Source organism: Cervus elaphus, chromosome 9, assembly GCF_910594005.1.
Source record: "Cervus elaphus chromosome 9, mCerEla1.1, whole genome shotgun sequence".
Classification (NCBI taxonomy): domain Eukaryota; kingdom Metazoa; phylum Chordata; class Mammalia; order Artiodactyla; family Cervidae; genus Cervus; species Cervus elaphus.
In genome coordinates, this window is record NC_057823.1 from 7595884 (window position 1) to 7609239 (window position 13356).

Sequence of the window (13356 nt, forward strand, 5' to 3'; positions counted from 1 at the left end):
AAGTGTTGGCCACAGCAATCAGAGCAGAAAAAGAAGTAAAAGGAATCCAGATAGGAAAAGAAGTGAAACTCTCACTGTTTGCAGATGACATGATCCTCTACATACTCTAGATTTTTAATCTTTGTTTTTCAGTATGTGATATAAATTTTGGACATTTAAGAATCCAATATTCAGTTCCCATTTTTATTCAGGAGTGTGTTGATTACTCTCTCCCAATTTTGACTCTCCGTTTTCTACCTCAGAACACCTCTATTTCCTCCTTTCCCCGTCTCTTCCCAATCCAATTCTGTGAATCTTTGTGGGTGTCTGGGCTACAGAGAACACTCTGGGAACAGACAACTGTGTAGATCTGTCTCTCTCCTCTTGAGTCCCCCGTTTTCTCCTCCTGCTCATCTCTATCTCCCTCCTCCCTCTCCTCTTTTTCATGTAACTCTGTGAACCTCTCTGGGTGTCCCTCACGGGGGAGAATCTTTTCACCATTAACCTAGAAGTTTTATTATCAGTGCTGTATAGTTGGAGAAGTCTTGAGACTACTGGAAGAATAAAACTGAAATCCAGAGGCAGGAGACTTAAGCCCAAAACCTGAGAACACCAGAAAACTCCTGACTACACGGAACATTAAGTAATAGGAGACCATCCAAAACCCTCCATACCTACACTGAAACCAACCACCACCCAAGAGCCAGTAAGTTTCAGAGCAAGACATACCATGCAAATTCTCCAGCAACGCAGAAACATAGCCCTGAGCGTCAACATACAGGCTGCCCAAAGTCACACCTAACACATAGACCCATCTCAAAACTCATTACTGGGCACTCCATTGCACTCCAGAGAGAAGAAATCTAGTTCCACGCACCAGAACACCGACACAAGCTTCCCTAACCAGGAAACCTTGAGAAGCCAATCGTCCAACCCCACCCACTGGGTAAAACCTCCACAATAAAAAGGAACCACAGATCTCCAGAATACAGAAAGCCCACTCCAGACACAGCAATCTAAACAAGATGAAAAGGCAGAGAAATACCCAACAGGTAAAGGAACATGAAAAATGCCCACCAAGTCAAACAAAAGAGGAGGAGATAGGGAATCTACCTGAAAAAGAATTTAGAATAATGATAATAAAAATGATCCAAAATCTTGAAAACAAAATGGAGTTACAGATAAATAGCCTGGAGACAAAGATTGAGAAGATGCAAGAAATGTTTAACAAAGACCTAGAAGAAATAAAAAAGAGTCAATTAAAAATGAATAATGCAATAAATGAGATCAAAAACGGTCTGGAGGGAACCAAGAGTAGAATAACGGAGACAGAAGATAGGATAAGTGAGGTAGAAGATAAAATGGTGGAAATAAATTAAGCAGAGAGGAAAAAAGAATCAAAAGAAATGAGGACAACCTCAGGGACCTCTGGGACAATGTGAAACGCCCCAACATTCAAATCACAGGAGTCCCAGAGGAAGAAGACAAAAAGAAAGGCCATGAGAAAATACTCAAGGAGATAACAGCTGAAAACTCCCCTAAAATGGGGAAGGAAATAGCCACCCAAGTCCAAGAAACCCAGAGAGTCCCAAACAGGATAAACCCAAGGCAAAACACCCCAAGACACATATTAATCAAATTAACAAAGATCAAACACAAAGAACAAATATTAAAAGCAGCAAGGGAGAAACAACAAATAACACACAAAGGGATTCCCATAAGGATAACAGCTGATCTATCAATAGAAACCCTCCAGGCCAGAAGGGAATGGCAGGACATACTTAAAGTAATGAAACAGAATAACCTACAACCTAGATTACTGTACCCAGCAAGGATCTCATTCAGATATGAAGGAGAATTCAAAAGCTTTACAGACAAGCAAAAGCTGAGAGAATTCAGCACCATCAAACCAGCTCTTCAACAAATGCTAAAGGATCTTCTCTAGACAGGAAACACAGAAAGGTTGTATAAACGTGAACCCAAAACAACAAAGTAAATGGCAACAGGACCATACCTATCAATAATTACCTTAATTGTAAATGGGTTGAATGCCCCAACCAAAAGACAAAGACTGGCTGAATGGATACAAAAACAAGACCCCTATATATGCTGTCTACAAGAGACCCACCTCAAAACAAGAGACACATACAGACTAAAAGTGAAGGGCTGGAAAAAAAATATTTCACGCAAACGGAGAACAAAAGAAAGCAGGAGTCGCAATACTCATATCAGACAATCAAAAGGTTAAAGTCAGGCACTTACATAACAATAAATGCCTACGTTTTTAAAAAATCTCAAATAACCTAACATTTTACCTCAAGGAACTAGAAAAAGCAGAACGATGGGCAAAGTTAGCAGAAGGAAGGAAATAACAAAGATCATAGAAGAAATAAATGAAATAGAGATTAGTAAAACAGAAAAGAAAATGAAACTGAGTTGGTTTTTGAAGACAAAATTGACAAACCATTAGCCAGACTTATCAAGAAAAAAGGAGAGGACTAAAATAAATAAAATTATAAATGAAAGAAGAGATACTAATATCACAGATAAACAGTTGACCCTTGAACAACAGGTTTGAACTGTGTGGGTCCACTTATACATGGATTTTTTTCCACTAAATATGTACTACAATACTACACTAGCCACAGTTGGTTAAATTCAAGAATTCAGAATATACAGATATAGAGGACTGACTTAAAGCTATACACAGATTTTTTTTTACTGCAGAGAGGGTCAGCGTCCCTAACACCCAAAGTTGTTCGAGGGTCAACAATGCAAAGGATCATTGGAGGTTACTATAAACAATAACAGTCAAAAAATAGTCAACAAATTGGACAAGCTAGTAGAAATGGATAAATTCCTAGAAACATACCACTTACTGAGTCTGAATAAGGAGAAATAGAAAATGTGAACAGATGAATAATAAGTAAGGAGGTTGAATCAGTAATTAAAAACTCCCAAGAAAGAAAACTCCAGTCTTCTACCAATTCTACCAATCAAGAGTAAATTAGCACCAATCATTCTCAAACTCTTCCAAAAAATAGAAGAGTAAAGAACATGCCCAAATTTACTTTACAAGTCCAACACTATCATGATACCAAAGCCAGATAAGGAGCCTAAAAGAAAATAAAATTATAAGCCAACATCCCTGGTGAATATGGATGCAAAATTTCTTAAATATTAGCACACCAAGTTCAACAGCACATTGAAAGGATCATACATCATGAAAAAGCAAAAGTTATTCCTAGGATGCAAGGATAGTTCAAGACACACAAATCAGTAATATGGTACACTGCACTAATTGGATGAAAGACAAAAATCATGTAATCATTTCAGTAGATGCCAAAAAAGCATTTAACAAAATTCAACATACTTTCATGATAAAGACTCTCAAAAGAAGTGAGTATGGAAGGAGCATACCTCAACGTAACAAAGGCCATAAATAAAAATCCAAAGCTAACATCATACTCTATGGTAAAAGACTGAACATGTTCCTACTGAGATCAGAAATAAGACAAGCATGCTCACTCTCACCACTCCTATTCAATGCAGTCCTGGAAGTCCCAGTCAGAGTGATCAGATAAGAAAAAAAATAAAACAAAAAACATCCAAATTGAAAAAAAAAAAGTAAAAATTTCTCTATCAGCTGATATGATTTTTTTATAAATCCTAGGCTCCTCAAAAAAAATTGTTAGAACTAATAAACAAATTTAGTAAAATTTCAGGATACAAAATCAGCATACAAAGAGACTTCCCTGGCAGTCCAGAGGTTAAGACTCTGTGTTTCCACTGTGGGAGTGTGGGTTCGATCCCTGGTATGGGAACTAGGATCCTGCATTCCGAACAGTGCTAAAAAAAAATAAAATCAACATAAAAAATTGGTTGCATTTCTATACACCAACAATAAACTATCTGAAAAAGAAAGAAAACAATCCTATTCAGAGTAGCATCAAAAGCAATAAAATACCTAAGAGTAAATTTAACCAAGAGAAAGATATATACATATATATATATATATATACATACACACACACACACACTGAAAACTATATGACATTGATGAAAAAATTGAAGAAGAGACAAATAAATGGGAAAATATCCCATGTTCACAGATCAGGAGAGCTAATATCATTGAAATGTCCATACCACCCAAAGCCATCTATAGATTCAATGCAAACACTGTCAAAATTCCAAAGGCATTTTTCACAGAAATAAAATAATCCTAAAATTTGCATGGAACCCAAAATACCCTGAGTAGACAAACACTGAGAAAGAACAAAGCTGGCGACATCATCCTTCTGATTTCCATATTACGGAAGTATAGCGGTCAAAACACTATAGTACTTGCAAAAAACAGACACACAGACCAATGAGAAAGAATCATCTATCCAGAAACAAACCCATGCATGGTCAGCTGTTTGACAAGAAAGCCAAGAATACTCAATGGGGAAAGTTCGTCTCTTGAATAAATGGTAATGAGAAACCTGGATATCCATATACGAAAGAATGAAATTGGAACAATATCTTACACCACTCACAATGAAATATATTAAAGATTTAAACATAAGTCTAAAACTGTAAAAATCCTAGAAGGAAACAAAGTGAATAAGCTGCTTGCCATTGGTCTTGATAGTCATTTCATGAATATGACAGCAAAAGCATAAGCAACAGAAAGAAAAATTAGTGAGAAACTACATCAAACTAAAAGAAGTAAAAAGTAATCAACAAGAATAACAAAAAAAGGCAACCTATATAACGGGAGAAAATATTTTAACCCCAGATATATGATAATAGGTTAATATCCAAAATATAAAAGGAACACTTATGATTCAATAGCAAAAAAAAAAAAAATACAATTTAAAAACGAGCAGAGGATATGAATAGACATTTTCCCAAAGTTATATAAATGGCCAACAGGTACATTAAAAGGTATTCAACATGACTATCAGAGAAACACAAATTGAAATCATAATGAGATATCATCTCATCCCTAAAACGGCTTTTGTCAAAAAGACAAGAAATATCAAAAGCTGGCAAGGATTTGGGGAAAGCTGTGCACTATGGTGGGAATGTTAAACTGGCACAGTCACTTCAGAAAACAGCATGGAGTTTCCTCAAAGAATTAAAATTAGAGCTACCATGTGATCCAGCGATCATACTTCAGGCTATATATCCAAAGCTAAAGAAATCACTACCTCTAAGGAAGTAGATCAGTATCTCAAAGAGCTATCTGCACTCCCATGTTCATTGCAGCATTAATCACAATAGGCAAGGCACAGAAAAAAATCTGTTTGTTGACAATGTATGGATAAAGAAAATGTGAGATATATACATATTACAAATATATGTGTATATGTATTTATAAAACATATTACAAATACCTACATCAATAAAATGTGGTATATGTACACATATATATGTACACACACACATTCAGCCAATTTTTAAAAAAAGGGAAATCCTGCCATTTGAGACAACCTGGATGGATCTTAAGGATATTATGGTAAGTGAAAGAAGTCAGACAGAGAAGAGAAAGACAAATATTTCATGATCACATGATTTATATTTGAGATCTAAAAACCTGGAACTCAGAGAGTAGAGGGGTGGTTGCCAGAGCTGAGGAGTGGGGGAAATGGAGTGATGTTGGTCATAGGGTATAAACTTCTAGATACAAGATGAACATGTTCTGGGGATGTAATGTACAGCATGATGACTATAGCTAATACTGTACTGTATAACTGAAAACTGCTAAAAGAAAGAAAGTGAAGTCACTCAGTCATGACAAACTCTTCTGCGACACCATGGACTGTAGCCTACCAGGCTCCTCTATCCATGGAATTTTCCAGGCAAAAATACTGGAGTGGGTTGGTAGTTCCTTCTCCAGGGGATCTTCCCAACCCAGGGATCAAACCCAGGTCTCCCACGTTGCAGGCAGATTCTTTACCAGCTGAACTACAAGGAAAGCCCAACTGCTAAAACAGTAGATCTTAAATGTTCTCAGTATACACACACACACACACACACACACACGTAACTATGTGAGATGATGGAGGGTTAAGTTATTGTGGTAATAATTTTGGAATACATAAGCATAGGAAATCATCATGTTGTACACCTTAAATTTATACAATGTTATATGTGAGTTGTGTCTCAATAAAGCTAGAACATTTGAAAGGAAGAAAAAAGAAATGTATGTCACCATGTTACCATTTTGTGATATACATAGCATACATGTACAGCAAAACTTTATTCATAATTGCCAAAACTTGGAAGCAACCTAGATGCCCTTCATTAAGGGAAATAGATAAATAAACTGTGGTGCATGCAGATAATGGAATATTATTCAGTGCTAAAAAGAAATGAGCTATCAAGACGTGAAAAGACATTGAGGAACCTTAAATGTAGTACTAAGTGAAGAAATCAGTCTGAAAAGGCTACATACTGCATGATTCCAACTATATAATATTCTGGAAAAGGCAACACATAGGAGACAGAAAAAAAAAAAGTCTGTGGTTGCCTGGAGTTATGGGGAAGAGGGGTGAATATGCAGAACAAAAGAGATTTTTAGGACAGTAAAGCTACTGTGAATGATACTATAATGGTGGATGCATTTTATTACACATTTGCCCAAACCCATAGAATGTACGGGCTTCCCTGGTGGCTCAGACTGTAAAGTGTCTGCCTGTAATGCAGGAGACCTGGGTTCTATCCCTGGGTCGGGAAGATCCCCTGGAGAAGGAAATGGCAACCCACTCCAGTACTCTTGCCTGGAAAATTCCATGGATGGAGGAACCTGTTAGGCTACAGTCCATGGGGTCGCTAAGAGTCAGACACGACTGAGCAAACTTCAAATGTACAGGCTTCCCTGGTGGCTCAGCTAGTAAAGAATCCACTTGCAGTGTGGAAGACCTGGGTTTGATCCGTGGTTTGGGAAGTTCCACTGGAGAAGGGAACAGCTACCCACTCCAGTATTTTGGCCTGGAGAATTCCAAGGACTGCATAGTCCATGGGGTCACAAAGAATTCAGAGTGTGACTTCCCTGCCAAGGCTGCTGGGTCACGGCAGTCTTGGTCACATGACATCTTTATTTGCGGGGGCTTCCCTGATAGCTCAGTTGATGAAGAATCTGCCTGCAATGCAGGAGACCCCGGGTTGTTTCCTGGGTCAGGAAGATCTGCTGGAGAAGGGAAAGGCTACCCCCTCCAGTATTCTTGGGTTTCCCTTGTGGCTTAGCTGGTAAAGAATCTGCCTGCAATGCAGGAGACCTGGGTTTGATCCCTGGGCTGGGAAGATCCCTCGGAGAAGGGAAAAGCTACCCACCCCAGTATTCTGGTCTGCAGAATCCCATGAACCGTATAGTCCATGGTGTCGCAAAGAGTCGGACAGGAGTGAGTGACTTTCACCTCACCTCTTCAAGAACATGCAATGCCAAAGTGAACCCTACAACAAACTATAGACTTAGAATGATTATGATGTGTCAATATAGGTTCATCAATTTAACAATGTACCACTTGGGTAGAGAATGTTAATAATCTGTTGTTGTTTGGTAGCTAAGTCATGCCCGACTCTTTGTGACCCCATGAACTGCAGCACGCCAGGCTTCCCGTCCTTCACTGTCTCCCAGAGTTTGCTCAAATTCATGTCCATTGAGTTAGGTGATAATCTGGAAGGCTATAAATGTGGGAGGGCAGGTGATAATGTGGGAAATTACTGTACCTTTCTCTCAGCTTTGCTTGAGCTTGACATTTTATTTGCTGTAATAAAATAAAGGGTTTTTTTTTAAGTTGACCTGCCATAAAACCTATTTTCAAAGTATTAGAAAAGAAAAATGACTTTCTCTAATTTGCAAATGCATGAAGAATTAGAATGAAAACACAATGATAGCAAAGCAGAAATTTACAAGCTGTTCCTCCAAAACACTTGTTTAAAGAAGCCATAAGGAGCCCAGATAAGGACTAATTACCCCTAAGTTGCTGGACATCTTAGTTGCATGTAAGTTGTGACAAAAACTCATATGGGACTTCCTGGTGGTACAGTAGATAAGAATTCACCTCCCAGTGCAGAGGACACAGGTTCAGTGCCTGGTCCAGGAACATTCCATATGCTGAGGAGCAACTAAACCCCTGTGCCTAGAGCCTGTGTTTCACACAAGAGAAGCCCATGTACTGCAGCAAAGGGTAGCCCCTGCTCATTGCAACTAGAGAAAGCCCACGCACAGCAACAAAAATCCAGTGCAACCAAAAATAAATATATAAACACATAAATAAAAAAATTTTAAGCTCATATGACAAACAATGATTCATTTTTTGAAGTATGATTACTTTAGAATTCAAAATGTCAACAGAAAGGGGCAGTCAGTTAAATGGGATAGACTGTTTGTTTTCTAAAAATGTAACTATTTGGAATCCAACTCTAATTTCACAAGTTACCTCTCTGCTTTAAAACCATCTCCCTGAGCAAGGGAGGTTTAACTTACAGTTAACCTGGAATAAGTTAACACTGGAATTGTGCTCCAGAATGTTCAAAAATGGTGAACACCTTGGACACCAGTAGTGGCATATGATGACTTTACTACAAAGTCATCATTGACTGCAAAGACCTGATTGAAAAACAGCTGGTCTACAAAACAATAGCTCTCTGGTCTGGAGAGCTATTAATAGAGACAAATTCTTGCAAATCAAAAAGCTTGTTGCTACTATTAATAATTAGTAAAATCCATGCTGAAAGACTTCAGGTGGGAGGATATTTGCTTCATGTTTTCAAAGTGGAATGACACCAAGAATCAGTGTAATTGTGGGTTTGCTAAGAGCAGGGAAGCAAGTCAAAGTGATGTCACCATTTTTAATATTTATTTTTATTTATTTGGCTGCGCTGTCTCTTAGTTGTGGCATGCTGGATCTTTAGTTGTGCCTTGTGTGATCTAGTTTCCCAACCAAAGATGGAACCCTGGCCCCATGAATCTTAGCCACTGAACCACCAGGGAAGTCCCAAAGTGATGAAATCTTTGACTGAGCTAGCTTTTGTGTGTAATGTTTACTTACTTATTTGGCTGTGTCAGATCTTAGCTGCAGCACCCAGGATCTTCCCTGTGTCTTGTGGGATCTTTCAAAACAGCACACAGACTCTCTAGTTTTGGCGCTCAGGCTCAGCATCATGTGGGATCTTAGTTCCCCAACCAGGGAGTGAACCCATGTCACCTGCATCGCAAGGCAGGTTCTCAACCACTGGATCAACAAGGAAACCCCTGACTGGAACAGTTTTATCACCACATAAAAGAAAAAAATATTCTTTTTTTTTTTTTTTTTTTTTGCCAACCTTGCAGTATCTTAGTTCCCCAAACAGAGACTGAACCCTTGCCCTTAAGCAGTGAAAGCATAGAGTCCTAACCACTGGACTGCCAGGGAATTCCTGTGAAAAGGATGTTCTAAAGATTGCAGTCCATTCAAAGAAGTATTACTGGAAAACAAAACTGAAAGAGTAAAGATACCCTACTGTGGCAAATGGGAAACATAGAAACGTCATATTTTTAATTAAACATAGAATATTATCCAAGTCCTATTGCACTTCTGTTCTCCTTTTGAGGTCTTACATGTATTACCTTAATAGGCAACAATATAAACCTATAAATTTAATATCCAATGAAAGTTTAAAAAATAGTTCAAATAAACTACTGTATGAGAGGACAGAAAAAATTATAAACACATCAAAACAAATTTATCTCAGACATATTGCTTTGTGTTTTCTATTAGTAGTACTACTAAGTATTGAAATGAACATCTGGGAGTTCTCGGTTTACATACTATAGAAACCTACCTTGAAGAATTTTGAGCATTACTTTGCTAGCCTGTGAGATGAGTGCAATTGTGCAGTAGTCTAAACATTCTTTGGCATTGCCTTTCTTTGGCATTGGAATGAAAACGGACCTTTTCCAGTCCTGTGGCCACTGCTGAGTTTTCCCAATTTGCTGGCATATTGAGTGCAGCACTTTCACAGCACCATCTTTTAGGATGTGAAATAGCTCAACTGGAATTCCACCACCTCCACTAGCTTTGTTCATAGTGATGCTTCCTAAGGCCCACTTGACTTCACATTCCAGGATGTCTGGCTATAGGTGGGTGATCATACCATCGTGGTTATCTGGGTCATGAAGATCTTTTTTGTATAGTTCCCTGTGTATTCTTGGCATCTCTTCTTAATATCTTCTGCTTCTGTTAGGTCCATGCCATTTCTGTCCTTTATTGTGCCCATCTCTGCAGTCCATGGGGTCGCAAAGAGTTGGACACAACTGAGTGACTGAACTGAACTTGCATGAAATGTTCCCTTGGTATCTCTAATTTCCTTGAAGAGATCTCTAGTCTTTCCCATTCTATTGTTTTCCTCTATTTCTTTGCATTGATCACTGAGGAAGTCTTTCTTATCTCTCCTTGCTGTCCTTTGGAACTCTGCATTCAGATGGGTATATCTTTCCTTTTCTCCTTTGCCTTTCACTTCTCTTCATTTCTCATCTATTTGTAAGGCCTCCTCAGACATCCATTTTGCCTTTTTGCATTTCTTTTTCTTGGGAATGATCTTGATCACTGCCTCTTGTACAATGTCATGAACCTCCATCCATCATCCTTCAGGCACTCTATCAGATCTAATCCCTTGAATCTATTTGTCACTTCCACTGTAAAATCATAAGGGATTTGATTTAGGTCATACCTGAATGGTCTAGTGGTTTTCTCTACTTTCATCAATTTAGGTCTGAATTTTGCAATAAGGAGTTCATGAGCTGAGCCACAGTCAGCTCCCAGTCTTGTTTTTGCTGACTGTATAGAGCTTCTCCACCTTTGGCTGCAAAGAATGTAATCAGTCTAGAGATGTCCATGTGTAGAGTCATCTCTTGTGCTCTTGGAAGAGGGTGTTTGCTATGACAAGTGCATTCTCTTGGCAAAATTCTGTTAGTCTTTGCCCTGTTTCATTTTGTACTCTGAGGCCAAACTTGCCTGTTACTCTAGGTATCTCCTGACTTCCTTCTTTTCCATTCCAATCCCCTATAATGAAGTGGACATCTCTTTTTTTGGTATTAGATCTTCATAGAACCGTTCAACTTCAGCTCTTCAGCATTAGTTGTTTGGGTTTTGACTTGAATTACTGTGATATTGACTGTGATATTGCCAATATCCATTGGATCATAAAAAAAGCAAGAGAAGTCCACAAAAAACCTCTACTTCTGCTTCATTGACTATGCTAAAGCCTTTGACTGTGTGTATCACAACAATCTGTGGGAAATTCTTAAAGAGATGGGAACACCAGACCACCTTACCTGCCTCCTGAGAAACCTGTATGCAGATCAAGAAGAAACAGTTAGAACCAAACAAGGAAAAATGGTTCAAAATTGGGAAAAGAGTACAACAAGGCTGTATATTGTTACCCTGCTTATTTAACTTACACTCAGAGTACATCATGCAAAATGCCCAGCTGGATGAAGCACAAGCTGGACTCAAGATTGTTGGCAGAAATATCAATATTATCACATATGCAGATAACACCACCCTTATGGCAGAAAGCAAAGAGGAGCTAGACCACCTCTTGAAGGTGAAAAAGGAAAGTGAAAAAGCTGGCTTAAAACTCAGCATTCAAAATACTAATATCATGGCATCTCGTCCCAGCACTTCATGGCAAATGGATGGAGAAAGAATGGAAACAGTGCCAGGCTTTATTTTCTTGGGCTCCAAAATCACTGTGGCTGGTGCTTGCTGCCATGAAATTAAAAGATGCTTGCTCCTTGGAAGAAAAGCTTTGACAAACCTAGACAATGTATTAAAAAGCAGAGACATTACTTTGCCAACAAAGGTCCATATAGTCAAAGGTATGGTTTTTCCAGTAGTCATGTATGGACGTGACGGCTGGACCATAAAGAAGGCTGAGCACTAAGGAATTGATACTTTTGAACTGTGGTGTTGAAGAAGACTCTTGAGAGTCCCTTGGACTGCAAAGAGATCAAACCAGTCAGTCCTCAAGGAAATCAGTCCTGAATATTCATTGGAAGGACTGACAACTGAAGTAGAAACTCCAATACTTTGACCACCTGATGGGAAGAACTGATTCACTGAAAAGACCCTGATGCTGGGAAAGATTGAAGGCAAGAAGAGAAGGGGATAAGAGAGGATGAGATGGCTGGATGGCATCACCAATTCAATGGACTTGAGTTTGAGCAAGCTCTGGGAGACAGTGAAGGACAGGGAATCCTGGCCTGCTGCAGCCCATGGGGTCACGATGAGTCAGATGTGACTGAATAACAAGTATTGAAATACTAATTGCCATCGTTATTAGTCCTATGCTGATTTTGTTCAAACAACAGCATTTATGTAACAGTAAATAAACACCAATTTTTCATATTCTTATGTAAAAGAAGTAATCTTGTGGGCATGTGCTCAGCGATTCAGTCCTGGCCCACTCTTTGCAGCCCCACAGACTGGGGCCCACCAGGGTCCTCTAGCCCATGGATCTTTTCAGCCCAGGAATAGAACCAGTTTCTCCTGCATAGGCAGGCAGATTCTTTGCCACTATGGTCACGTGGGAAGCCGCTTGTGTGTAATTATTACCTATTACATGATGCCTCTTTTCAGGTGTGACTGCAGCCATTGAAATTAAGACGCTTACACCTTGGAAGAAAAGTCATGACCAACCTAGACAGCTTATTATAAAGTAGAGGCATTACTTTGCCAACAAAGGGCCATGTAGTCAAAGCTATGGTTTTTCCAACAGTCATGTATGGATGTGCGATTTGGACTATAAAGAAAGCTGAGCGCTGAAGAACTGATGCTTTTGAACCGAGGTGTTGGAGACGAGTACCTTGGACTGCAAGGAGATCTGACCAGTCCATCCTAAAGGAAATCAGTCCTGAATATTCATTGTCAGGACTGAGGTTGAAGCGGAAAATACAATACTTTGGCCACCTGATGCAAAGAACTGACTCATTTTAAAAGACTCTGGGGACTTCCCTGGTGGTTCAGTGGCTAAGACTCTGTGCTTCCAACGCAGGGGGCCCGGGTTCAAACCCTGGTCAGGGAACAAGATCCCATGTGCTGTAACTAAGACCTCATGCAGTCAAATAAATAAATATATATATATTTTTTAAAAAAATAAAAAAAAATAAAAGACTCTGATGCTGGGAAAGATTGAAGGCAGCAGGAGAAGGGGAGGACAGAGGATGAGATGGTTGGATGGCATCACCGACTCAACGGACATGAGTTTGAGTAAACTCCAGGAGTTGGTGATGGACAGGGAGACCTGGCAAGCTACGGTTCATGGGGTTGCAAAGAGCCGGACACGACTGCGCTGAACTGTATCCCGCCCCGACCCTTTAAGCCCACCTGCCTCAAGCTAGGCCCA

The 13356-nt window shown here is 39.2% G+C and overlaps 1 non-coding gene across 1 annotated transcript; it reads left to right on the forward strand.

Annotated features, from left to right (window-relative positions):
• Positions 1–12962: 12962 nt before the first annotated feature.
• On the forward strand, positions 12963–13035 carry TRNAG-UCC. Its single transcript has one exon. It is a non-coding gene; the product is annotated as a tRNA-Gly (tRNA).
• The last annotated feature ends 321 nt before the right edge of the window (positions 13036–13356 follow it).